Raw genomic sequence first — 23,877 nt, forward strand, 5'->3', positions numbered from 1 at the left:
CTCCGGTTTGTTGCTGGAGGCAGCTCTAATGGTCTGTTTCTGTCTTCCTGCCCTACATTGAGACACCTTCCTCAGAGAGTTGTTGTGTCTCATTGAGAAACCTGGACATCTGTGGTTTCACTCAGCACTTTCTTTGTTAATTAAAATCACAAAGTAAGAAATAAGATGCCCAGGGTGAGTCACTCTCCTGGAGTCACCAGGCTCAGGCTTTCTGGGGGTGGCGATGTCAGAACACACCAAATATTATATGGGGACATAATTATACTAACAAATTATTTGAGTCCCTGAAATTCAAGTTTAACTGGGGTGTCCCAAATTTTTATTTACAAAATCTGGCAATCCTAACTGAGGGATATTTTTTTTTTCTGGTGATTTGGTCAGATGCCCAGAAGGCCTAGATAGAGTAGGCCAGCCGGACTTCTAGAAATGGCTCTTCTCACCAACCATGGTGGCTCACACCTCTAACTCTAAAACTCTGGGAGGCAGAGGTGGGAGAATTGCTTGAGCCCAGGGGTTCAAGACCAGCCTGGAGTACACGGTGAAACCCCATAGCTACATAAATAAATAAATAAGCTGTGTGTGGTGACATAGTGGTTCATGCCTGTAGTTACAGCTACTCAGGAGGCTGAGGTGGGAGGTTGCTTGAGCCTTGGAGGTTCTGCCCCTGCACTCCAGCCTGGGAGGCAGAGTGAGACCCTGTCTCAAACCAAACACACACACAAACAGAAGGCTCTTCTCAGGAATATCTGAAAGCTTCAGAGCAGATGGAAAGAGAAGGGGGTGTCAATGGGAACTCAAGTCTTCCCTGTTCCTTATGAAAATAGTGAGAGCCATTCTCAAAGTAGCTGCCTATGGCTAAGAGGACAGCAGAATGTGCCTTCTGGAGGTATTGTGGTTTTTTAAGACTTTAATGTAGTTGTGTGTGTGTGTGTGTGTGTGTGTGTGTGTGTGTTATTAGAAGAGCAGGGCCCATGGGAGCAATTCACTTAGTGGCTTCTATACATCTGAGGGTCCTAAGAACTATGTGATGCATAACATATACGCCGTTCATTTTTGTATAAACATAAACAATGTTTAGCTAAACTGCTTGGTATAACAGTTTAACTTTCCAAGTTCTTTTTGCTTAATTAACATATTCTGGGTTACAGAAAATTCGAATTCAACCATGAATGGGAGCGATTAAGTGGAGGAGGAATCAGCTATCAGGCATACTCCTGTGGTGCTTTTTAGAATTTGCCAAGGGAACCATCAAGTGAGCCTCGTTATGCTTTTGTGTTTGTTATGTGAGGGTGGGCTGATAAGAATTATTATTATTACTTATAATTGTGAACAAAAAGTAAAATGACTGTCTTATGGGAGATTCATTGAGTGTTCATTTCATAGACCGTGCTTCTTAATGAGCCAAATCATGATCCACTGGGCTTGTAATGTCAGTGAGTGTAGCTTAGGAAGAATGTTGTTTAGAAAATGTGTGTGTGTTTCTTTTTCTTTCTTTCTTTTCCTCCAAAGAGAGTGACGAGAGAAATTTAGTCTCTGGCCACAACAGTGGTGTGATTCAGATCCCAGCATTTATAGAGGCAAATTAGTCAGTGCACCAGCATACTAATGTGGCAGACACCAGCCTGAAGGCAGAGGGGGTAGAGGAAGGGCTTTCTCTAGGAGATGCTTAAAGGTGACCAGAGACCCACAGAGGGACTTTTAGGATGGAACAGCCCCCTGAGTCAGAGGAGGAAGTTTGCTTGGGTCTTTGTGCTTCCAAAATGTTCTTTTCTCTTTTATTTCCACAACTGTAGATAAATATAATTTTCTATTTGTTACCTCAGTAAGTCTTCCTCCAAGTCCCGTAGTGAATAAGTAACTATATAAATAAATACATACGTAAATGAAATCATCATTTCTTATTTAGATTTCTAAATGGCTGGGAAATACTTTACAAAAGTTAAAATTCCAATCTATGTTTCAAGTGGCTAGATGATATTTCAGCCACTCCATGTCTGATCTTTTCAAAAGCAAGTGTGAGCTCCTTTGCCTATTAATTCCACAGCTTCTCTTTGAGAGAGAGTGAGGGACGGATTTGTAGGCTGGAGTTTGTGGCACGGCAGGAAATCAGAGACAAACTCTCAAAGATTAAAGAAACTGGGACTTAAGGGTAAAAATATAATGGAAGCCAGTTTTTGACAGAAATTTTTCCCAACACATGTGCAGCCATCATGGCCAAAAATAACATAATTTACATTCACCTCTTTACCTGCAAGACAAGTTACTTCGGACTCCTCCATTAACTGGATTGACAATGCATCCTTTTATGAATTACAAAGTAGTTTGATTTAAAAATACCTCCTTTTCCCTTCCATCTAACTTTATCTGGGATTTTCAAATCTCACTTTTGTGAATAAGTCACTGCAGTTTAGCTCCTAGGCATTGCCCGGGATCTCCTCCACATAGGTTACCACCCGCTTCACCCTATTTTAAGGTTTTTAAAAACTTAATTACGACAAGATGAGCTATCCCCCTGTCAACAAGTCTTGGTACCTGCTGGCTCTCTTTTTCTTCTTGCCCAGGGCTCATCCCTTTTCTTCTCAAATCCTGTTTAATTTTTGCATTTCCTGATTTTTATCTTGGGAAAACAAAAGCCAGCTGCAGTCAGTTAAGGAAACAGCTGAGGGATGCTGGCAGGTAGAGGCCTTGCAGGTTTTCAGCCTAAAATTGTGAGAACCGAAATGCAGCGTGTCAGGTTGCAGTGACTTCTGCACCTCCCCAGTTCTCTCCTTTCTGCCTGCAAACACACACGCCCGCGTGCACACACACAGGCGTACACGCACACTCATGCACACACAAGTCCCTTTTTCTTGCTTCTTGCCCAGCGTCCCCCTCACTTTCTACAGCTGTATTTCTAATCAGCAGAAGATACATCTTGCTTGGAGTCAACAATCCTTTTCTCTGCGCATTCTTAACCTTCTATCTTATGCATGGATCACTGGTTAGCTTAGAAATGCGCAGACACAAAGGGGGAGCTGACATGTGAGGTTTGACGGCCATAATGGCTGTTTATAAGCCTAATCCATCACGTTTAGTGGACACCTCCATTTTTACCCCTCTGAAAAGGTATAAATAATAAAATGGGATAGCTCCAGCTCGGAGGTGCCTTGGTAAATATTTTAACTATTTACAAGATCGCACCAATGACAAAAGAAGCATCTGTACCCATGCACAGAGGGGCCCCCCGCTCATTAAGAGAGACCCAGATGGTTCCTACCATTCAACCAACAATAACATTTCTTGATGACAGAGCTTTTGTAACATGGTTTACATTTTTTTCCATATCACATTGTGATATTCTGAATTTGTGCTCCTTTTTCCTCATTGCCCCCAGCAACCCCTCTAAAGAAAATCTTGCCAAATAGCCTTTGCCCCTAAGAAAAGAACAAGGCCTTGGAGGAACATGGCAAATGTGTGATTCAAAGTCCGACTCAGAGACAATTCTGAACAGTTATAAACCAGGCCTTCTTAAAGTCCAAATATTGACATGGGCCCACTCATTCTGTGGCCCAGTTCAAGGTTAGCTTTGGGTAAACAGCCCCGTTAAGTCCTGAATGAGCTCTGCCCTCTCGGACTGAGTGCGTGAATCACCCGCACTTGGCTTGATTTTACCCTTTCGTTCTAGGCACAAAGAGAGTAAAACGGAGGTCTGGGAACCCCAAAGGAGACTTTTGTAGTTAAATGTCTTCTTTTCTTTGGGGACTCCGTGTTTGACCATATGGTTGGGGGCAGAGTGGCAGTGAAGACACTGCGTGACTTTTGAAATCTTTCAGCAAGTCAGATTTTTTGTTCTGTGAGCAACAAAGCGGGGGTATCTGCAGCCCGGAGCTGCTTAGTAACTGTTGGAAACTTTAGTTCTGTCAAAGCACTGGGAAAGTCAAATTTTTCATTACACAAAAACAGCAGAGAGAGGCAGGAGAGTGGGGCAGTTGAGGAGCCCAGGTTCCGGTGTCAGAGTAAACCTGGTTTTCAGTCTTCTCTCCATCCACACTAGCTGTGGCGCTCCAGGCAAAAGACTTCTCTGCACAGAGCTTCATTTTCTGACCTATAATATGAGGTCAGTAATAATGTGAACTTCGGATAATTGTGTGAATTACTGGAGATGATCTATATTTAAAGCAGAGTGCTAAATGCGCCATAAAGATTGCTATATTTAATATGAATGAACCTCTTGTAGAGAAATAAAATCTTTTAAAACTAGAAGACGAGGTGGATGGCAATTTCACTTCATGCTTTCTAAACAGCACTGGCGTTTGAAGTTTCCTATAGGGAAAAGAAAACCAAAAAATAAAACCATGTAAACTCTCTTTAGATCTTTCAGAAACCTAAATGTTCATTTCTTTTCCAAAGGCTCTATTTAATTTTGGAGCTCCCACTTTCCAAATTTGGTCAATAAAATTAACAGCCTCCTTTTGAGTGGAACATCACACCTCCAAATGAGCTCAAGCTGGCCCTGCGATTGTCCTTCGGAATGTGAGGTTTACATTTCACAGCTCCTCGCCAAGTAATGAATGAATCGGAGCTCGTAAACAAACGAGATCCTCGCTTCCCTTGTTCCGTGGCCCCCAACGTGGGGTGTGTGCTAAAAAGAAAAATATTTATCCTGTTTGTGTGGCGCTGGGTCCCTGAATGGCCCACCAATAAAACAACACCATAAAGGGCATTTCACAGCTGAGCTCGCAATTTAATAAACAGATGCAAACAGAAGGCCTTGGAGGTCAACAATTAAAAATAAACCAGCAGAGGTTCTCCTTGGAATTCCCTTCTCTATAAAGCAGAGAGGACCAGGCCCCTGCAGCTGTGGCAGGGGAGGGTGAGGGGTGGGAAAGGCTTTCCAGCCGTAGGAGCTTGGGGGTGGGGGGGTTGTACCTGCTCTAAATGATTATTCCAATAACTCCCTTTCTAGCAAGAAAGGGAAACTTTGAAGCAGATGACATACAACTCATGGACCCAAAGTGGATTGGAGAATGGTACAACCTTGGCTGACAGCAAATGCTACATGTTAATTTCTCTACTTTCTGCAACAAAGACAGTAAATATTGGAGCCAATGATCTGAAGCAGTGGGAGAATCAAAGAATCGCTTCTGGTAGTTAGTTTTGGAATGGGCTTTCTCCTTAAATTTGGAAATGTGTTCGTGTTTGTTTCTGCCTGTGTGTATGTGGCTGATGCCTATAAAATAGCAAAGCCACTAAAGAAAGGCCTGGAAAATTGGCGAGCATCACCATTCTGTACCCATTTCTAACTTCTTCTGGTACCCCCTTCTCATTGCTGCTCAAACCAAGGCTCTCCACAGCATGGATACACCTGTCAGATCCATAATCGGCCATCTCCCTGTGTGACCTCAGGCTTCTGTGTCATTTCTTCCTGGCTCACTCTTCTGTTAAAAAGGGTAAAAATGGTACCTGGCTCCTACTGGCTAAAAAATGTTGGGTGAAGGTTCAGTGAGGCTGTTCACATAAGTCTCTCAAGACAGTGTTTGCAAATGGCATGGGCTCAAAAATGTTAGTTCTTGTTTGCAGAATCTGTGCCATCTGAGGTTACACTTTCTTTCAGAGACCTCTGCTGTGCAGATTGCACTCAGTTGATTTGAGAACGTGTTGAAGGCCTGTAAGCCTCCCATTCCAACACACTTACCCTCACAAAATCCCAAATGCCTACACAGCTAATGCCTGCCATCTTCCCACATTCCTCCACTGATAAGAGAGTGAAGGATGGGTTTAAAGATAATCATTCTCTATGGGGTTGGACCTCCCACCGGGACCCAGGTCCATCTAACAGGCAGAATGGAAAGGAGTCCAGTGTAGTGGGGCCGGCTGCACCAAGCTCCTCTCCTGCAGCAGCTGAAGGACCCCAGGGCCACGCTGCCAGTTATTTACACCTCAGTGTAAATAACCACCATGATGCATGATGGGCCTGACTTATGTAGTTAGAAGCCTCCCAGCCCTATCTTCTTCACACAGGGGTGGTAGGGCCATGACCTCGGGAGATCACTCAAGCACTGGGTATTCAGGTGAATCCCAGTTATACCAGGGGGCTCTCACACAGGCTTGGGGCAGACAGTGATGTAGCTGTTTTATGCATATCCAGCCTCTTGAATTAGTTACTTGGGAATCACATCGGCTTGGGTTTGAGTTCTTCCACTGCCTTTTCTTTTTCTCCTTGTAACAAACAAGAGAAAATGCCAAGAGCATTACTAGGAAGCAGGCTTCAGAACTAAAGTCTTCCTCTCATCTGTATGTCAAATACCAATCTTTTCCACCTCTGCATCTAGTTTACTAATACTTAAAAATTCTTACCTAGGCATCTTTTTATCTACCCCTGGGACAAGCTCGAGTGAGACTATTACCATTCTACTGTCAAAAAAAGACAAAACAGAGGTTCAGAGGTGATGCAGCCCTCTCCCAGCACATCAGGGTTAAATAGAAAATTGGATGTTTTTACCCGTAAGTTTTATTTTTGCATTTCGATGTAGATCTGAACTTTAAAATCCAACTATGATAAGGTATAACACCCATAGGGAAAAATGCCTAAAATATATATGCATGGTTTAACAAATAATTATGAAATCACTGCCTGAATAACCATCATTCAGGTCAAGATATAGAAGTCTCCATCTCCCTTGGGTGTTTCTTTCTAATCAGGACACCCAGAATAGATAAAGGTACTGTTCTAACTTTTCTGGTAACCATTTTCTTTCTTTATTTTATGATTTCACTACCTATATGAGTTTTTATAAACAATATAGTTTAGTTTTGCTTCTTTGTGAATGTTACCAGAGTAGATGCATATTGTATTTATGTCTGTCTTTTGGAAATCATAGGTTTGTAAGATTTGTCCATGCTGCTGAATGATGCCTTGGTACATTCATTGTCTTTATTGCTGTAACGTGTTTCACTTTGAGACTGCAACCTGATTCGTTTCCCCATTCTATGTTGGTTGACTCTAAGCCATCTTCAGTTTTGTTTTGTGATGCAGATTGCAAAAACTGTTCATGCCTCTGTACATCCAGGCTTTCTGCCAAGCAACTTACTTTGGGTAATTTTTTAAAAGAATGATGGTGTACCAGGTGTGAGCCAAGGCTTCAAGAGGGCTTATATGTGCCTGCTTACTCTCCTGCAGCTCTGCCATCACCATGAGAAAAATAAGGGCAGGCTAGGCTGCCAGTGCAAGGAAGAGGGTGAGAGATGCAGAATGAAGTAAACCTGAAAAAAAAAAAGGAACAAGGCCAACCAAGATCAGCTGAACCCGGTAAATAGGTAAACAACAAATGCTTATTGTTGTATAACGCTAATATCTTGTAATTGTTTGTTATGCATTATTTAGCAATAGATAAGTGATACGAGCTGCTCTAAGCAATATGCTTACACATATTCTTGTCAAAATTAGAGCTCTGCAGATTTTTCAAACTGCAAAGCCTAGGTTATTTCCATTGTACTGGACCATAGCTTTTATCAAGTAGGTTTGGTGAAAAATGTCAGCTAGAATTTTTTAAAAATCATACTCCTAGCATATGAGTTTAACTGTGAATAATCCACACATGGCTATCATAGAACTCCCTCTGTACCTTTTGGGTTTATTTGTTTTCACTTGTTTTTATTTTTATTTATTTGTTTTACATTAGAAAATTTAAGCTTTTAAAATCTCTTCTTTGATTAATGGGGCATACTTCTTGCCCATGGCATTATATTTCTTTGTTTTTATTTCTGTGTCCTTTAACAGAAATTGTGAAATGATTATAAAGTGTCTGGGTACCCAGATTAATACCTGTTCTGGATCAACTGGAATCCAGAGGTCTCAAGCTGATGGTCCTGAGGACAAATTAGGTCCACAGATATATTTTGTTTAGTCTGTAGAGTTTAAAAGTTGTTTTTGAAACAATAAGAAAAGCAAAACAAAAACAGGCATTTAACATCAAAACATAAATTTTACACTTTTCTAGAATCATCATAATATTTACTAACATTGGGCCTGCATTCCTACTTGGTAAATATTGAATAAAGCTGAGAAGTGTTTTTCCCTTTTGAGGGGCACATGGCCTCTAATTTTCCACGAGCCCTAATATTTCCTATTCTGCCCAATACTGGGACTCAGTAATGGTTGCAATTTATAATAGTCCATATGATTCTGTTTTCTAATGAAAGAGAACGATTTGTCTAACAGAAAATGAGGCAAAAAAAGGGGGATTAAGAGGAAATTCTAATTTATTTTTCTGGCCACTAAGACTCTAATAAAAGTCTTTACTCAGTGACTAATGTATTAGATCTTGTCACTCAGTTCTCAGCTCCAGAACCTTCGATGGCTCCCCACTGTCTATTGGATAAAGTCCATCTTCCTTAATGTGGCATTCACTCCCTTCACAGTCTCAATCCAAACTTCCTTGACAGCCACATCTCCTACCCTATACATCTGTGAATCGTAGGCTCTAGAAACCCTGCACAAATCAGAACTTCTGGATCTTCTGCTCATTTCCCATCCCCTTATTTTGGTCCATGCTGTTCCCTCTTCCTGAATTGTCCATGATTCTTGAATGCCATTTATCTGCTGTTGTATTAAAACACTGCTCGTCTGCTACGGTTAAACCAAATTCTTTCTCCTCTGCAATGCTTTCTCTGTGCCCCATTGCCAGTGTTTATTGTTGGAGTTCTTTTGAATCTTGAACTCTATGTATCATCATTTTGAAACATAATTACTTCCGTCCTGATGTATGAGCATGCACAGATGAATACTGAGTATTCTCTCCATGTCAGGCACGATGTTACATGCTTCAAGTGTGGTTCACTAACCTCACAACTGCTGCTTGGGATGATGTGAGTCTTATCCCTATTTTACAGAGGAGGACACTTTGATCAGAGAAGTGCAAGTCACAGCCACGTAAATGATATAACTGGGATTTTCATCCTGGTGTTCTGGCTTTAGACCCCAAGTTTCTAACCACTATGCCACATTCCCTGTCTAGTGTCTCCTACCAGATGACCAGATAAGTGATTGCCTATTATTTATTTCTTTTTCCCACTCCATCCTAGCATGATTCATTAAACATAGTATGCATGCAAAGCATGTTAAATGAATGACAGAATCAGTGACAGAAAACTGTGGCTATTTACCATCTTCCTTTGCTTTTGAGAAACTGATGGCACTACATTACCCCCGAAGCCTTTGTTTGTTGGTGAAGTGGGACTGGACATCTGAAACAACCTGGCCAATCATCATTCTCTAATCTCCTGGTAACACTGGGTGGCTTCAGGATTGGCAAATAGTTGTCCCTGAGCCAACTGGAATTCTTCCCTTGAACGTTGTTGTGTGTAAGCAGGAGAAATCAGCAGTCTGTCATCAGTGGCAGAAGCTTTAAGACCTAAAATCTGGAAGTTCTTGAAGACCATATTTCCTGCCATGACAAGAAAACCAGGATGCAGACAATGAAAATTAACAGAATCGACAAAGAGAAACAGAAAGGTAAAACACAGAGAGATTCTGAATAGCATTCGCTATTTGTTACTGGTATTGTTTCTGAAATTAGTCTCCTTCCTTGACCTTCCCCAGCTTGAATGGTCAATCTTTCCTGGAATCCATGAGCCAGTATTTTCCCTTTTTGTAGCTGAAATAGTGTGAATTGCATTTCTGTTACTTCCAACTGAAACAGCCCTGATTGATACGGGCAGAAGTAGAATGCAGACTAAAAAAGGATTCTGTGTCACAAAGCTATTTTCTTGAACCTCTGTGTCACCCATTAAAGAGATGTAACAGGAACACATTCTGTAATTATTATTTATTTAGGACTGCAAATGCATTGGAAGCTAAAAAGAATGGATAAGGCACTCGCTGTCCATGAACTCGTGGTTATAAAGAATTAAAATATCTTATTCACTTCTGTACACTCAGCACCTGGCCCCATGACTAGCAAGATTTCATAAGTATTTGTTGAGTAAATAGATGGGTACCCAGAATTATGGAATGATAGCAAGGTAATGGGGGCAAAGAGGAGGAAAATAAAATTCTACTAGGGTAGGGGAGTTGTAAATGGTTCAGGCAAAGTTTTCCAAAGAGGAAGATGTATTTGAACTGAGCCTTGAAGGATGTGTAGCTGTTTAATAGGTAGAAAAGGAAATACGCAAGATGGAAGTTCAGACAGAGGGAAATAGACATGTTATATAGCCAGAGGCATGAAGTGCATGGTGAATTGCAAAAACCAGAGTTCCAGGAGGTTGGATGATGATGTTAGAGAAGGCTGGGAGAAGGGGCTGGTGAGGTAGGCTGGGCTGAGTAATGCAAATAGAAAAGATTAAATATTTACATAAGCTCATTAGTGACACTGTGTGCATGTGACAAGTATGATTTAGTTTAAACCTCCAAGGTTTAAATACCCTAAGTGCAACTGTATCTTTTTTGAAATTCATTACGTGACATTAATAGGCTCTTTCTCAGCTTCGGTAGTGATCATATTCATGATTTACTCCATCTCTCATCCCTGGGGTCAGGGACAGTCCATTCTGACCTCCATCCGTCCTCTCATACCTTCCTCAGGAACTAAACATTGGCTGCTAAAAAGCTCCCATTTTTTATCCCATGTAAAGGGAAGCAATTTTGCTTCTAAAGATTAACAAGAGAATTCCCATTATTATGAGAACCAATAAAAAAAAGAGATTCTGTGTCACAAAGCTATTTTCTTGATGTTCTGTGTTACCCATTAACTGGAATTCTATAAGAATTCTTTAAGAACTTGTGAGGAGCCCTATAATATGGTAGGTATATCCTAGAAATATCTAAGATCTCAAAGTACTCAAGGACAGAAGCTTTTTTTCTAAAGACCTTACAGCCTTGTTGAGGGGGCAAGATCAATATTATTAAGTTTGACAGAATCAGTTGCTTTTCCAAAATGTTTATAAAATGTTTATTGATTACAAAGCGCTTTTGTGTGTCTTCTTAAATTTGATCTTATCTGTGCAGTGGATGGTAATTTAATGATATATTAGGCAGTGGCTAATGGCTCTGAAGAAAGCCAACACTGAGCCCAAATCCTACATTTCAATTAGGTTATCAGTTCAATTAGGTTAAGTTTTGCTGCAGTAATAAAGAACCCTGAGATCTCAGTTATTTAACACAACAAAAGTTTGTTTCTCGTCTATGTGTAAGTCCACTGAGGGATGGCTAGGTGCTCTTCTTCTCACAGCCTCGTGCAGGACTCAGAATGATGGAACAACCACCTTCTCGAGTATTGCTTTCACAGAGGGAAAAAGAGCCGCTGGAGGGTCTCAAATCAGCAATTAAATGCTTCAGTTCAGAGGTAGCATACTATCCACTCACAACTCCTTGGTCAGAACCAGGTTCGTAACCCCAGTAAAATACCACCAAGTAGTCTGCTTGCTAAAGACAAGCAAGTCATTCTTTTTACTATGAGTTTTCTAGTAGTTAATGCAAAGAGTTTATCTGCATTATAATATCTGTATTGTTTTTGGTGTCTGTCAAATTTAAAAACACAACATTGCTCAAGATAAATGCAACTACTCCTGGAGCTAAACAAACTTTGAAACTTGCTGAATATACAGATTCCTGAACCTCACCCCCAGAAAATTTGACTAATAATGCTAATCAGAGACGGTTCAAGTGGAACATCCCAGGACAGACGAACTAATTGTTGAAATATTAAAATCCTTCTTTATTTGTTGGTAAATACCAAATGTCCCAGTCCCTCTGACGATTGCCCACTACCCCCACCCACCCCACTAACTGTTCTGGCTGCAACCCTAGACTTCTTGCAATTCCCCAGTGAATAAAAGAGTAATATTTTGCAGAGTTGAGTGTTCTGAAGTCCCTTAGTGCTGCAGGTGGCATTCTGCCTGATTGGTATCATTCCCCCACTAGTTGTTAAATGTTTTGTATATGACCTTTGATGATGAGACCTGGGAACCTGAATTATACCAAGTACCCCAGAAAATTCTGATTCAGAAGAATATTGGCCATCTGTCTAGAAACACTGATCACATGACCTGATGAGCCAACTGTGATAGTGACTGTATGAGAAATGCCCTAATGGAAGTGAGCAAAGGATGCAACAAGACCACAGGAATGGGACTCAAGCATCTAAAGTGCTTAGATGGATTAGTTCATTAAATTGAAGTTCCTCTGTCAATTAGCCCTATGTCCCTATACTCTTTGGAAAAATTGGCATTGTTTGGGAATCTTCCAAGAAGAGATAAAGTTAGCAACACCTTGAAAGGCGCTCCAGAGCTCTCCAAGACCCAAAATAAGTAGTTGCCTTTCTCAACTTAGTGAGAGATGCAAAATGTCCATCTATGCAAAGGCCAGAGATTATGAAGCAGCTGCTTGTAGAATAAATACTAAATGGCGGCATGGAGGAATTATAGAGAGGGACTTCCTTCCAGCTGGTACGGGAAAAGGGAAGGGCCATTACCTGCTTTCTGCACCTACCCAAGATGCATCACATCTGAGAATCTCAGAAATGCATATTGGAGTACTGTGGAAACTAATTGAATTTGGAGTGGTGTGGTGGATTAAAGAATTCCCTTTCTCTCTTACACTTCCATGAGAGAAATACACTTCTTCATTTTTGATCTTGGGTATGATACCCTGACTTGTGTCTGCCAATGGAATCTTAGCAGACGGGATGTAGCAGGGACTTGAAATGTGTTTGTGTACTTGGATGTGTAAGTATACTCAGCTGTGTAAGTGTACTCTTCTATATCCTCCATGACTTTGAGAAAGACATGCCCAGACTAGCTCACTGATGCCACAGCAGAGATGAGAGCAGCTGCCCCACGGCTGTGTGAGCTGAGTAAGTGCTTATCACTCTATGCCACTGAGATTTTGTGTTTGTGGGCTGTGTAGCTACAGCTAACTACTGGGGAGGTTTATAAGAAAATTGTGTCAAGGGCTAGAGAATTCCACCCAAATCAGACTGAACAGTCTTTTCTATTTTGCTCCAAGGTAGCTGAGCTGTTGGCCATGGTTCCAGGATATTCTCTTAAGAACAGAAAAAAGCCAAGCAAATAAAAGCCAAGGGACTTAAAGTCTACAGATAATCATAACATTGTATTTTCACAGTTTATGGAGCGTTGTGGTGTGCCTGGTTCCGTGATGTGTGCTTTAGATGGATTAGTTCATTAGTTCCTCTGTCAATCAGCCCCATGTCCCTATACTCTTTTTGGAAAAATTGTGGGGCCCACAGGGGGACCCATATGCAGACTGCGCATTTTTTGGTTCCTGTCTAGACCATTCAACCCAAAACTGAAATAGCTGAACTGAACAAGGGGCTGAGCTTTAGGGAGGTGAAGTAGGGGAAAGGCAAGGCTGGGGAGCTTAAAAATAGTGGGAAAAACATTGCATAAGGCCTTGGAGATAAACAATGCAGTAGTTTCAGTGTCTCTTCCCATGACTCAAATCACGGGTCTTGGGAGTGTGTGATGGTTGTTTCTGGGTCATGAAAAGGTATTCACTTTCCAGTAAAAGGAAGGGACCCACACCAAATAGCCTCTGGCGGTCTTATTAAAAGGCCACGGTGGGGTCAGCGTGGGACTCTATCGGTATCAGAAGAAGAGTGTAATAGTGGCTGACATGCCCTGGGCTTTAATGTTGTGCAAGTCAGAGGAACAAATGCTTTGTATGAATTATCTGCCTTAACGCTTGGAGGCACGTGTCCAAACTCTCCCAATTGTACCCACATGGAAACTGGGGTTTGGGGACGTGAAATCATTTCCCACGTAAATAACTCAAAGGGCTGGAGTTAGGATTTAGAAGTAGAATCCATGATTTTCAAAATTTCATGCCATCGTTAACAATTATATATTGATAAATGATGCATTTGAAGTCTAAAAACCAAAATTCAGTTTCAGTCATGTGTTTCTAAGGAATAAGGCAGAGGAAAGGATAGACTCTCAGCAGAAAGTGAAGCTACTGTGAGCCTCTTAGATTGTCCATTTTACCTCACTTCAACTCACTTTGAGAATCTCTGTGTCACTAGTGACTGGACAAAGTCTCATGTGAGCCAATTGTTTTAGGACAAGGCAAAAGAGTAGAGAAACCTTTATAAATTACACGAGCCCCCAGTTCCCACACACTCTAGAGCTTCTAAGAGATGTGGTGTGGGAAGAGCTTTGAGGTGGCTCTGAGGCATAGGCTGGTGTGAAAACCCAGCCTCCCCATTTTAGTGAGAGAGAAACTGAAGTCAGAGAGGGGAAGTGATTTTTTCAAGGGTCTGCAGTGAGAAAGCAGAAACTCCCACCTAAAGCCAGGTGGTCCCATACCCAGAGCAGTGGTCTTTCTGCTATGTCATGCTCCCTTCTCTTGTCATTTCTGAGTGACTCATGGGAGGAGCTGATTTTGGACTCTGCCACTCCAGGGGCTCTCTCTGACAAATGTCACTTTCTGGTTTTGAGGAATGAAGGAAGAGTTCCAAAACATAATGTGCTTGTAAACTAGAGCGCTCTGTATTATTGTTTCTTAAGTTGACCCCTCTTAGATTTCCTCTCTCGATCTTTTTCTGTTTTTTTTTTTTGTTGTTGCTGTTGGAAAAAGGGCTTGCTCACCACCTCTATCATGACAATATCAGACCTATTGCTAATGAGGACATTTAGAGATGCATCAGCCTGAGAAAGTGAGAAAAAAAGGATCCCTTATAGCCACATGATTCTTGGTGGAGAAAATTCTCAATACATTCTTCCACGTGTAAGCTTGGCTTTATTATTGTGAGTGAGCATGGGTGTGATAGTGCTAGGGTCCACTATTCCTTGAACATGTGGTTTTTGAGTAGCTATAAGATCATGCAGGAATTTAACAGAAGGCAAGTAGTCCCATCCAACACATCCATCAAAACTGCTTCATCAAGGCTCTTTGCTTACAAGGAACAACAATCTTCTCAGAAGAGCTTAAGTATACCAGAGATATTTTTGGAGGGATCAAAGGATGTCTCCCAGAAGGAGATATGAATGGGAATCAGGACTTGGCAAGTCAGGAGCAGAAGTTCTTCAGTGTTTCTCCTAGGGTGTCGTGGTGTCTCGTTTTTGTTTTCTCTTTAAGAAATCTCTATGAATCTCCTTTTGTGGATTTGATCAGTCAGTTTTCTCAGTTGCAAGTAAGAGAAATTCTAGCTGTACCAGGAGGAGACAGTGGTGTTGCCATTGTTTTTAATCCAGTCGAAACTGACTATATGTGGGTCACCCTCCCCGGAAGGCTCTGAGTGGTGTTTCCTGCAGCTTCTTTCCTGACATTTCAGAGAATTTCATTCCATGTTGCCTTCTACCAAGCCCTCTGCAGGTGCCCAGGCAGTCTGTCTTTGCGGAAGGAGAGAAAACTGGAGTGATTAGAATGACGTGTTGAGTGTGTTTCATGTCAGGAGAAAAGTTAATTTTATGATGAGCAGGTTACTGGAAAGCAACAGCTTTGCAGATGGGAGGTCTTGTTCCCACCCTCCTGTAATCTTAACAGCTAACATGTTTTGTTGATAGTGTGCTACATGCCAGAAAATACTCTAAGCATTTCCCATAGATCAGCTCATTTAATCTTCACAAAAATCCAATGTAGAATGTAATTATGAACTCCCGTTTACAATCCAGGAAACTGAGAAACAGGGAGTTTAACCTAATTTGTCCCAAGTGGAGCTGGGATTGAACCTGAACAGTCTAGCTTCAGAGCCTATGTTCTTAACCACTATTCTAGTCAGTATTCTATGGTAATGTTAGTGCATTAACTATTTGCCTGAATTACAGTAGCACCTTGTGCATACAATGTTATTTCCTTAAATCTACACAAAAGCCATGATGTGTAGTCGGAACCAACTTGCATGTGAAGGAACGAGGCTCAGTGAGGTTAAGTGGCTGGAATCAAGTCATGGAGTGAATAGTGACAGACCAGGTATGTGGGCTCCAGTGTAGTTGGACACAGTCTGGACTGCAGCCTCTAGCTTACTACTGCGAAACGGTGGCTAGAGTGCTAGCCTAGAATGTGCCAGGGAATAAACAGTCAAAAAAGAAAAATATTTTTAGGGCATTAGAAGAGCAAAGCAAAGATTAGCTTGAAGCAAATTTCTGTGTAGAGAAGGAGAACTTAACAAAACAAAGCCCTTCCTCTCCTCTTCCACCTATTTGAAGCGGATGCATCAGAGGGAAAATCTGGTAGATATTGAGCAACTTACAAGTTCCCAACAGCAGAAAAGGGTTCAGCTTCAAACTGATCATTGTCAGAAAAGCAAATACAAATTTGCCCCAGAGCAAAATAACTTTCAGAAAATCAGAAGAGTAAATGGACAGTAAGTTATGAACATAAAACTCTTTGTACCCGACCCAATTAACCCTAACCCAAGGCAACCCTGTGCCCCTAAGCTATTCATTTAAGGGTTTTACGATTTATAGGCAGCCTTTCTCAGGGGAGGTCCCGCCTGGCTCTGATTTCAGGTTTCACAGCAGCACATGTGTAATCCTGCTGCGTCACAGCTCCACAACTCAGAAAATGCACGTTTCTCAGGATGGAAAGAGACCCAGGGAGTCCTCGGTGAGCTCTGCTTCCCTCCAAGCGGCAGGAGAGAGCCCTGTGGAACGGTGTACACTGAGACCTGCTGATTTCCACTCCAGGGATGAGTAAGGGAGTTGGGTCTGCTCCACCCTCAGCTCCCATTACACATTATATACTTATTTCAAAATATCGCATGAACCCCATAAATATGTACCACAATTATGTATCCATATTTGACAGGATGTGGTGAGTGCCGGACACAGTGATAAATTAAACCCAAAGTCACAACTGTTACCTTAAAAGAGTAACAATCTATTATTTGATGAGATAAGAGCACCCAAAACTGCTGCATAGACACAGAGGCCAGGACAAGAAGAGATGAGCATCTCTGGATAATTCTTCAGCCACAGTGTTATTGTGGCTGCAGAAGATGTGGAGGAGCAGAGGGAAAAAGTTCTTGAAGGGTAAGTAGAGGCCTGGAGATAGGATGGAGGCTGGAGAAGAATAGCTTGAGGAACTTAGACCACAGCAGATACCTCATGCCCTGCTCTGCTGGGGGCTCATGCTTAAAAGGCAGGTGGTGAACATGACATAGAAAATGTTGAAATCAAAGGAGAAATATTCAGACCTGATGGATTGGGCAAGAGGGAGTCATTGTAGGCTCTTGAGAAAGAAAGAGGACATCAAAGGGAAGAGATCAATTTGCTGAACGTGTTCACCTCTGATGGAGGAGAAGAGGAGTTGGGGAGGGGGAGGTTGATGGTAGAGTGCTGGAAACCAGGGTGCTACTTGTAAGTTGTCATTGGAATCAAGTAAGGAAGGGCAAGGACATCAGGCAGTGAGAAAGAGCCTTCAAAAGAAAATTGCTGGGGCCTGGGAAAAGCAGAGTGCCCAAGAGGACCATGTTTAGTTTTCTGGTGTAAGATTCAGAGAAATCTGACCCTCCTGGAGCTTGGCCTGAATGCATTAAATAATCAAAATGGAAAAGAGAAAAAGAAAGAGTAGAGAGGGATAGAAGGACAGAAGAGAGAGGGATAAGAGTGGAAGAGGAGGGAGGAGAGAAGACTGGCAGGAAAGAGACAGAAATCTCACACCTGCAGACACCTCCTATTCAGTAAATCAACCGTGCAGAAACACGCCACGCATGGAAGTATGTCGGGGAGGATGGTAGAAAACAAACTCATTCATTCCCCCGGTTACCACCCAATACTTTAAAGTTCAACATAGATTGTATCCGATGACTACCCGAAAGAAAAGAAACCAGCCTGGGTATCTGAGTCAAGAGATTTCAACTTTCATTTTACTCACAATGTTCCGCTTTATAGGCTTATTTCTGGGTTTTGCCCATTGCATGCCCTCTGATATTTCAGGCCAGCAACCTTGACTTCATAGTCACATCTTCTTTCTGCTACTGGCTCATGCAAATATGGTTGAAAAGCTGAGCATGACGGTTAATTTTTATATTTCAACTTGACTGGGCCATGGAGTGTCCAGACATTTGGCCAAACATTATTCTGGGTGTGTGTGAGAGTGTTTCTGGATGAGATTGACATTTCAATCAGTAGACTGAGTAAATCAGTTTGCCTTCCCCAGTGCGGGCACATCTCATCCAAACAACTGAAAATCTGAATAGAACCAAAAGGCTGAGTAAGAGGGAACCCCTTCTGCCTGACTGCTCTATCTGGGACATGCGTCTTTTCCAGCTTTCAGACTCAGACTGAAATGTTGGCCCTTCTCGGGTCTCAAGCTTGCCAGCATTCAGACTTTAGCTACACACCAGCTCTCCTGAGTCTCCAGTGTGCTGACTGCAGATCTGGGAACTGATTTCTTAGTCTCCATAATTGAGTAAGCCATGGATAGTCATGGGCTGCGCAATGACGTTTTGGTTAACAATAAATTGCATATACAGTGGTGGTTTCATAAGATTATACTATTCTATCTTTATTGTACATTTTCAGTGTTTAGATATGTTTTTAGACACACAAAGACTTTCTGTTGTGTTATGACTGCCTTCAGTATTCAGTATAGTCACATGCTGTACAGGTTTGTAGCCTGGGAGTAATAGGCCGCACTGCAGAGCCTAAGTGTGTCATGGGCGACACCATCTAAGTGTAGTTAAGTCCATGCTAGGATGTTTGCGTAGCGTAGAAATTACGTACCAGAGCATTTTTCAGAACGTATCCCCATTGCTAAGTGCTACATGACTCTATATACACAGTCTGTTTCTTTTGGTTCTATTTCTTCGGAGAATGCTAATACACTCTGGGAGATCTGTCTAGAAAAGGGTTGGGGTAATGGTAACAGTGGTGTTGAGAGCCTAGAAATATTTGAAATTAACAAGTATAGGAGGCTTGGAAGGAAGAGAGTCCCCAGCAGAGGCAGTGGCTTAAGCAAAGGCTTCAAGAGTGGAGGAAGGCTGGTGGAGGGAGAAACTGATGAGTCAGCGTGGCCAGAGTGAGGAGTAGAAGAGGACACTGGCCTGAGACTGGCTGGACAGTCTGCAGGCACCAGGCCACTCCAGGCCTATGCAGGCTGAACGTATGGTTTATTGTCTTCCCCGGACACGTCTGAGGGAAGAAGGTGCTATCGAAAACCAAAATAACACTTTGAAACCAGAACTATCCTGCACAAATTGAGACCCTCCCTTTCAGACCATTAGGAGTTTGTAATTTATTCTACAAGCAATGGGGGACTCGCTGAAGTATTCTGAGAAGAAATGTCACATGATCCTGTTTGCTTTTTAAACTCACTGTGGCTGCTGTGTGGAGAATGGACTGAAGAAGGCAAGAAAAGATAAGGGCAGCCCAGTGGGGACTAATTATATTCAAGGCTGCAACAGTGAAAGCCTGACTGTCCAGCTTGCTGCTCTAAGAATTTTAGACTCAAAATTGTAGCATCAACTCTTCCTTGAGTTTCCAGCCTGCTAGCCTGCCCTATGGATTTCAGACTTGCCAACCCCTACAGTCATATGAGCCAATTCATTAAATCTCTCTCTCTCTCTATCCCTTTTTCTCAGTTTGAGTAAGTACTGTGTGTATGTACGTATTTACTATGTACGTATGTATTGTGAAGAGGGAAAATGGTTCTCTCTACCTTTCTAGGTTCTTTGGCTGAGCTACAAATTAAATGAACATAAAACAGATCAACAGGAGAAAAACCATACTTATTACATATGTGAGCACAGGAGTCTCACAAATATATGAGACTCCAAGAAGGGCCGGATGATTGGAACTTATTTAATATCCTGAGCTACAGAAAGGAATAGGGGCTTTGGCTTCTGAGGGGTGATAGAGACAAGTTATGAAGGATGAGGGGAGGAAAAGAATAAAATTTGTCTTGTTAGACAGGTAAGTCTTTCAGGTAATAAAAGTTGTAATGGAGCCGCTCTTTCTGATAAAGATACTTTTACTAATGCATATTTTCTTTATAGATGTAAATTTCTTTTAATATAAATGAGGTGAATATATAATTATATGCTTCTATAATACACATATGTACATAATTTGTGTGTGTATAATACATATATAATTATACATATTTATTCCATGTATATTACATATAGAGAAATAAATGCAGATATATAATTATAACTCTCATATATGCTAATATATACGTAACCATATATAATTTGTATATGTATATTTATATAAATTTAAATATAAATTTATATTTATATATGTATTTATATACATACATAACCATATACAATTTATATATGTAATTATATATGGTTATGTAGGTATTTATAATTATATATAGAGAGAGGAAGAGAGAAAGAGGGACAGAGAGAGGGAGAGAAAAACACATATACATATATATCTTCCAGTGGTCCTTTTTTCTGGAGAACTTTGACTGACACAGGTTTTGGTATGGTGGCACAAAGAAAGAATTCCATGTGATGATTGCAGTTACACCCTTTTTTTTTTTTTTTTTTTTTTGCTTACAAGCCAAAAACCTACCAGAAGGTAGGCGAGAGGCCTGGGACACCCCCTTCCCTAGCTCTAGTACCTTCAAAGAGAAGATAGCGCTGCCTGCTGCCTACACCTTGATCATGGACTTCTGGCCTCCAGAACTGTGAGACAGCACATTTCTATTATACTAAGACACCTAGTTTGTTGCACTTTGTTACAGCAGCTCTAAGAAACACATATAGATTCTGGTGCATTAGTGAGATGGCAGAGGGTTTGCAGAGGCTATGGAAAGAACGAAGTAGATTTAAGTTAAATCTGGAGGCTCAGGGAAGGCTTGGACATGGGAAGAAGGAGGGGAATGGGTTTCGACTTCCCCTTATCTGCTGCGTCTGAACCCTGCTCCTTCCCCTGACCCCCATGCTAAACTGCACATTTATCCTGAGAATTCTGTCTCAAGCCGTATTCTCGATCTCATTCTCTGCTCAAAGTGTTACAGTTACTATGTGGGGCTGCATGCAGTAATTTGAGAACATAGGATATTTGGTCCTAATGTAGACATGGCCACAGGGGACCTGGGGTCTCTGTCCTGGGGTTTCCATGTGCTGGCAGTCAAGTCCCCTTGGAAGCTCTTAGAGACAGAAGGAATAAGTCTTCTCCAGTAATTGCAATCATTATGCTGCTGAGACAGTCAGTAAATTATTTTCCAAGTCACTGCTGAGAACTACGACAAAACCCACATGAACATTTTTTTATATATAATCATATAATAGGCCAGCTAACATTTGGTTAGTGGTTGTCATAGACTGTGTTTCACGCTTTGCAAAAATTTAACCCTCATGGCTGACTATGTAGTGAGTCCACAAATTACTCCCATTTGGAAGTGAGCAAGAAGAGATTCCATGAATCCTGTTGAGGAGATCAGGTTTACCATGCTGGAGCATGGTGGTTGTAGGGCTGGTATCCAGGTCTGAGGCAGAGCAAGCAGTCTTAATTATCTTGCTGTCCTATCTTTACACCTCTCTTTCTCTACACACACACACACACACACACACACACGCACACAGACACACTCTCACACACATACATGAACAGTCACAGATAAACCCGAGGGAACTGGTTCTGCCACTGTGGTCTCCAGCCTTTCCAAGCTTGTGCGATTCTGAAGCCTCTTCTTGGACTCAGCTGACTCGAGAATAGTTTTATTATCTTAATGTTCTGCTATTCAGTACAGAAGATACAATTAAAGACAGATCTTATTCTTTTCCCATCTGCCACCCCTAGGTTTGAACCACTGCATTGCTTCTCTTGGGTCTTTCTCTTCTGGGAAATCCCCTTGTTGGACTTTCTGGGTTGATTTTTTCACCTCTCATTCTCCACCATTGAGAGCTGACTATTTTCCCACTGGGTTAGAGTTTTATCATACTCTTTAGCATTTCCTCAGGTTTGCTGGTAGTCCCAATCACCACCATACCGGGATAGAGATGACAAAGTTTAATTTTTTGAAACGTATATACCCATCCTCATACTCTCTTTACAACTCTGGCTCAAAGTGGGCAACTGTCCAAGGTAGATCAGCTAGTTGTTTGCTATTCCCCGCTTCTTCCTTGCTCTCACCTATGGTTGTTTGGAAGTCAATGTCCCCAGCCCCTCGGAAGACTTGTGATGGATATAATCAACCTGGATGGGGGCTCCCCCACCCGGCACTAATTTTGCCTAGGTAATTCTTTGTTGTAGGGGACTATCCTATGCATTGTAAGACGTTTAGAAGCAACCCTGCTTCTACTCACTATACATCCATAGCGTCAGCCTGAGTCAAAATGTCTCAATCAAAAATGTCTCTGGGAGGCAAACTCACCCCTAGCACAAACTACTGATTTAAGCTGGTGCAACCTCATTCTATTTTGCTTTTGCACTTAGAGTTGGTCATGAAAGCTTTAATAAAATATTTTACTCAATGTAAAAAAAGGAGAACTTTTAAACACATGGCTTCTTTTTTCCTGTCTTGAGTGTAAACAGGAGATGCTTAGAACTGTGACAAAATATGGTAATAAACTATATTTTGACCTCCAAACTTAGGGAAGCAGGGACAACATACAGGAGGAAGGGCAGGCAAGACCTGGAATATTGATGACGTTATAGAACCACTATATCAAACCTGGAACCAGCAAACTCACCTACTGTAGACCTGGTTATATGAAAAAACTTAATGGCACAAACGATCTGGAATACTCAGAGTAATATTATGAAGGGAGAATAAACTTGGAGGACTCACGTTACCCAGTTTCAAGACTTTTCATAAAACTATAGTAACCAAGAGAGTGTGAAAGGATTGTTCAATAGATTATTGATACAGAATGGAGAGTCTGGAAATAGATCCACACAAATAGATTTGGCTGATTTGTGACAAAAAGGCAGAGGCAATTCAATAGAGAAAGAATGTTTTGTTTTGTTTTCAACAAATGGGTTTGGAACAATTGAATATTCAAATATGAAATAAGATTAATTACAATAATGACAACAAACATTGACCTGTATCTCACGACTTATACAAAAATTAACTCAAATTTATCATAGACCTAAATGTAAAACATAAAACTATACAACCGCTAGAAAACAACATATGAGAAACATTGGGTAATCTTGGCTTATGCAAGAAGTATTGAGATATGACTTCGAATACATGACATATAAGAGAAACAACCCAGCATCCTTCAACTGGCAAATGGGTAGACAACATGTGATTAATCCATTCAGTAGAATGTTACTCAGCAACCAAAGGAAACAAACTTGATTAACCTAATGTAGCTACATCTAAAATGCACTTTGCTAAGAGAAAGAAGCTAGATCATCCCAAGGGCTACTTATCGTATGGTTTCATTTAATGACATTCTGAAAAAGGCAAAACTACAAAAGCCGAAAAGAGATGAGTGATTGCCAGGGGTGGTGGGATGGGGAGATGGGTTTGGAAACACAGGCAACAGCATGAAGGTGATGGAGACGATCTGTAAGTGATGAATGCACAATTCTCTGCATTTGTCAACACTCACAGAACTGTAGACTACAATAAAATGAATCTTACTTTATATAAATTTTTGAAAAAGTCAACCAGAATGGAGGAGAACCCAAGATGGATTACAACCTGTGACAATGAATCAAACTTTGTTGCAAATGAGTAATAGCCATGCTGAAATCAATGGAGGTGAAGGAACTGATATAAGTCATGTTGGAATACTGGATATTATCAGGTTAAAGGCAAAAGGCACAACACACAAACACTGTACTTAGTCGGCAAGTGTGTTTTTCAAAGAGAAAGGGTTAGCAATTCCAAAACTATATGTATAGTAGCATTAGACAAACAATAAATATATTGTAGATAATGAGAAACAGGTTTTCCACAGTCAGATGAAGAAATTATAATACAAATGAGGAAGTGAAGAAAGCTAGACTAAACTCTGTGGTGCAGAT

At 41.3% G+C, this 23,877-nt stretch overlaps 1 long non-coding RNA gene across 3 annotated transcripts in view; it reads left to right on the top strand.

Moving 5' to 3' along the window:
* The first annotated feature begins 9,358 nt into the window (after window positions 1–9,358).
* The window catches only part of LOC128930269 (uncharacterized), a 126,310-nt gene continuing 111,791 nt past the window's right edge, over window positions 9,359–23,877 (top strand). For all 3 annotated transcript variants that reach the window (XR_013530458.1, XR_013530457.1, XR_008478109.2), the window contains exon 1: window positions 9,359–9,493. This is a non-coding gene — a long non-coding RNA (uncharacterized LOC128930269). The remainder of the gene's footprint in view (window positions 9,494–23,877) is intronic.

The sequence above is a fragment of the Callithrix jacchus genome, chromosome 20 (assembly GCF_049354715.1).
Source record: "Callithrix jacchus isolate 240 chromosome 20, calJac240_pri, whole genome shotgun sequence".
Lineage (NCBI taxonomy): Eukaryota > Metazoa > Chordata > Mammalia > Primates > Cebidae > Callithrix > Callithrix jacchus.